Source organism: Bos indicus, chromosome 21, assembly GCF_029378745.1.
Source record: "Bos indicus isolate NIAB-ARS_2022 breed Sahiwal x Tharparkar chromosome 21, NIAB-ARS_B.indTharparkar_mat_pri_1.0, whole genome shotgun sequence".
In the NCBI taxonomy this organism is placed as follows: Eukaryota; Metazoa; Chordata; class Mammalia; order Artiodactyla; family Bovidae; genus Bos; species Bos indicus.
The window spans coordinates 69412067-69416933 of NC_091780.1; positions in this window are offsets into that span (position 1 = coordinate 69412067).

Below are 4867 nucleotides of genomic sequence, written 5' to 3' on the forward strand. Positions count from 1 at the left end.
CATGAACTTTATTATAAATTTTTTTTTTTGTCACTGCAACCATTTTTAAGGTACAGTTCAGGGGCATTAAGTACATTCGTGTTGTCGTGCAACCACCGTCACCATCTACTTCCTGAACTTTTTCACCTTCCTTCCTGAATCTGAAACTGTCTCCATTAAACATTCCCGCCTCATCCTACCCCTCCCGCACCCAGCAATCACCATTCTACCTTCTGTCTCTAAGAATCTGATTACTCCAGGGACCTTGTAGAAGTGGAATCATAAAGAGTTTGCTTTTTGTGACTGGCTTAATTCACTTTGTATAAAGTCCTCAAGGCTCATCCATGTGCCTTTTAAAGGCTGAATAATATTCCATTGTACGGATGGACCACATTTCGCTTATCCATTTGGGATGCAGCCATCTTTGGGCTATTGTAAATAAAGTTGCTATGAACACAGGTGTACAAATACCTATTTGAGTCTCTGCTTTCAACTCTTTCAGGCATATATTCAGAAGTGGAATAGCTGGATTGTATGGGAGTTCTATCTATATAGAAGGAACACCATCTTGCATTTCCACCAACAGGGCATAGGGTTCCAATTCTCCACAGACATCCTCCCCAACACTGATTGTTATTATTTTCTAACAGTAGTCATCGTAACAGGTGTGAAGTGGTATCTCCTTCTGGTGTGGATTTGCATCTCCCTTGGAAGGAAAGTTATGACCAACCTCGACAGCATGTTAAAAAGCAGAGACATTACTTTGCCAACAAAGGTCTGTCCAGTCAAGGCTATGGTTTTTCCAGTGGTCATGTATGGATGTGAGAGTTGGACTGTGAAGAAAGCTGAGGGCTGAAGAATTGATGCTTTTGAACTGTGGTGTTGGAGAAGACTCTTGAGAGTCCCTTGGACTGCAAGGAGGTCCAATCAGTCAATCCTAAAGGAGATCAGTCCTGGGTGTTCTTTGGAAGGACTGATGCTGAAGCTGAAACTCCAATACTTTGGCCACCTGATGCGAAGAGCTGTCTCATTTGAACAGACCCTGATGCTGGGAAAGACTGAGGGCAGGAGGAGACGGGGATGACAGAGGATGAGATGGTTGGATAGCATCACTGACTCGATGGACATGGGTTTGGGTGGGCTCCGGGAGTTGTTGATGGACAGGGAGGCCTGGCATGCTGTGGTTCATGGGGTCGCAAAGAATCGGACACGACTGAGCTACTGAACTGAACTGAATGACTAACGGTATTGAGCATCTTTCTATGTGCTTGTCGGCCATTTAGGTATCTTCTTTGGAGACGTGTCTATTCAAGTTCTTTCGGGCTAATTATTCTCGTATCTTTATTTTTCTCATGGACTTCAAGATTGGTTCACATAATTATTAGAAGAAAAAAAAAAAAGTCCTACAGCTGCTAAGGTTGTGTCCGGGGTATAGGCCGCCTTGGGGGGACTATCGCCTCACCCTCCTCGGGTTTCCTCTCCACTGCAGCTTCCTGGCTAGTCTACTTGCTTTTCCCACCCTCACCCTATGGCTCCAGGTACTGCCCACACTTTAGGATGCCTCCAGGTTCTGTCCTTAATCCCAAACGCTCCTGGACAGCTCCCCTGAGTGTCCTTAGGTCTCTCCACCATTCCATGTCAAACTCAGCAGCTGACCCTGCACACATGCTCTCCTGGCCTGTTCACCTGGGTCCGGCGACAGCAGGCGGTCCAGGAGACCACCGGGCATCCTCGTTGCCCCCTCTCTTCCTCCCCTTAGAAGAAATCAGGGTTCTGGCCGGAGAAAGATGCAAAAAGAAAAAAGGACTTTTATAAAGGTCCACCCACCAAGGTGCGGGTAAGGGGGAGGTGAACCCAACAAGGTGGTGAAGACCCAGGTAGGGGCTGGTCCCAGAGCCCTCAGTTCAGTTCAGCCACTCAGTCATGTCTGACTCTGCAACCCCATGGACTGCAGCATGCCAGGCTCCCCTGTCCATCACCAACTCCCGGGGCTTGCTCAAACTCATGTCCCTCGAGTTGAATACCATCCAACCATCTCATCCTCTGTCGTTCCCTTTTCCTCCTGCCTTCAATCTTCCCCAGCACCAGGGTCTTTTCTAACGAATCAGCTTCACATCAGGTGGCCAAATTATTGGAGCTTCAGCATCAGTCCTTCCAATAAATATTCAGGACTGGTTTCCTTTAGGATTGACTGGTTAGATCTCCTTGCAGTCCAAGGGACTCTCAAGAGTCTTCTCCAACACCACAGTTCAAAAGCATTAATTCTTTTTCTTTATTGGAGAAGGAAATGGCAACCCACTCCAGTGTTCTTGCCTTGAGAATCCCAGGGACAGGGGAGGCTGGTGGGCTGCCGTCTATGGGGTCGCACAGAGTCGGACACGACTGAAGCGACTTAGCAGCAGCAGCCTTCTTTATGCTCCAACTCTCACATCCGTACATGACTACTGGAAAAACCATAGCTTTGACTATATGGACTTTTGTTAGCAAAGCAATGTCTGCTTTTTAATATGCTCTCTAGGTTGGTCATAGCTTTTCTTCCAAGGAGCAAGTGTCTTTTAATTTCATGGCTGCAATCACCATCTGCAGTGATTTTGGAGCCCCCCAGAATAAAGTCTGTCACTGTTTCCATTGTTTCCCCATCTATTTGCCATGAAGTGATGGGACCAGATGCTATGATCTTATCTTGGTTTTTTAAATATTAAGTTTTAACATTTTCCATCCATTTTTTCACTCTCCTCTTTCACTTTATCAAGAGGCTCTTCTTCGCTTTCTGCCATTAGGGTAGTGTCATCTGCAAATCTGAGGTTATTGATATTTCTCCCGGCAATCTTGATTCCAGCTTGTGCTTCATGCAGCCCGGCGTTTTTCATGATGTACTCTGCATATAAGTTAAATAAGCAGGGTAACAATATACAGCCTTGATATACTCCTTTCCTGATTTGGAACCAGTCTGTTCCATGTCCAGTTCTAACTGTTGCCTCCTAACCTGCATACGTCCTGAGATTTCTCAGGAGGCAGGTCGGGTGGTCTGGTATTCCTATCTCTTTCAGAATTTTCCACAGTTTGTTGTGAGCCACACAGTCAAAGGCTTTGGCGTAGTCAATAAAGCAGAAGTAGATGTTTTTCTGGAACTTTCTTGCTTTCTCCATGATCCAACAGATGTTGGCAATTTGACCTCTGGTTCCTCTGCCTTTTCTGAATCCAGCTTGAACTTCTGGAAGTTCACAGTTCACGTACTGTTGAAGGCTGCCTAGCTTGGCAAATTTTGAGCATTACTTTGCTAGCGTGTGAGACGAGTGTAGTTGTGTGGTAGTTTGAACATTGTTTGGCATTGCCTTTCTTTGGGATTGGAATGAAAACAACTGACCTTTCCCAGAGCCCTAAGAGGGTACAAAGGGCCTCAGGGCAGGTCCTGGGGCCTCAGAGAGAAGACAGGTGTGTGCCCAGCCACGAGGAAACTGGGGAAATTCTTCAGCTTCTGGGCTGGAGTCCAAACTCACCGGAAGCCAGGGGAGAGTGGGGGATGGGGTCACCGTCGCTGTCCCAGAGCACAGGGCGGGGAGGAGGGAGGAAGGAGGGCCTAGGGGCAAACCCAGAACACCCAGCCCAGTCCTCTGCCCACCTCTTCTCTTCCAGGGCTAGGACTGGACACTTGACCGCTTACCCGTCCCCGACCCCCAGTCTTGTTCTCGCAACCACGCTCTTCTTCGGGAGCCGCAGCTCCCGGAAACCCTCATCTGATCAGGTCTCAGCTAGCATCAAGCACTCCCTGGGCGCCACTCTGTCCTTGGGATGAAGCCCAAGCTCCCCGATCACCTGGCCACAGGTCCTTCCCCTGCCCGCTTGGACCCCTCAAGTCCCCTCGCAGCGCGAGCTCCCTTCTTCTGCTGAGCCGTGCACAGGTGGGGCCGCCCACCGCCGGGCGCACTGCTGGGACCCTCCTCGCCCTTCCCTCTGCAGGTGCGTTTCCCCTAGAGCTGCCGTGGCGCTCCCTTCTGTACCGTAGCGACAGGTCAGGGCCTGGCTCTGTCAGGGGCCAGAGACCGTGGGACGGGACGGGGCGGGCCCCGGAGCTCCGGGTGTGCCGAGCAGGGGGCCCCGGTCGCCCCCACGAACCCTCCGCGGCTCCGGCCGCCCAGGCCCTGAAGCCCAGCTCCCAGGGCTTCCCTCGCTCTGGCCGCGCGCCTGCTCCCTCGGCCCAGGCCTGCCCAGACCGTGAAGGCGAGAACGCCTACGGGCCGAACCTCACTGCGGCGTCTGCCCCCGCCGTTAATCCCTCTCCGCCTGGAGCTCCTGGGACACCGGACACCTCTGTGGTAGCGCCCAGCGCGGGGCGAGCGGCCCGGGGGCACTCTCTCCCGGACCCCGTGCCCCGCCCCGGGGGGGACGGAGGAGGCGCCCGCGACCCGCCGGCCCCCGGCCCTCCGAGAGAACGCCTGGGGTTGGGCGCGGGAGGCTCGCGAGGATGGGGCGCGCCCTGGGGCTCCCCACCTCCTCCTTCGCCCTCCAGCCCTCACTGGGTCGGGCGGGGCCGAAGGTGAGCGGCCGGGGGTGCGGCTCGAGCTTCGGGCTCCCGGAGCTGGGTTAAGCGTTAACCGCGCGCGGGCTCGGAGCCAGGACGTGGGGCGGCTGCGGGCACCGGGTTGCGCCCGGTACGCAGGGGCGGGTCCCTGAGGCGAGGCGGGGCGCAGAGCCGGAGGGGAGGGGTCTGGGAGCCCAAGGGGGCTGGGGGAGAGGCGGCCGGCCCGGGAGGCGGAGGCGGGGCGGGCGCGGGCGCGGGGTCCGCGCGCACCTGGCGCCCCGGGCCGCCCCGACCTGGATTTCCGGGGGGCGGAGGCGGGGCCGGGGGCGGGCCGGGGCGGGGCGCCCGCGGACGTCAGGGACCCGC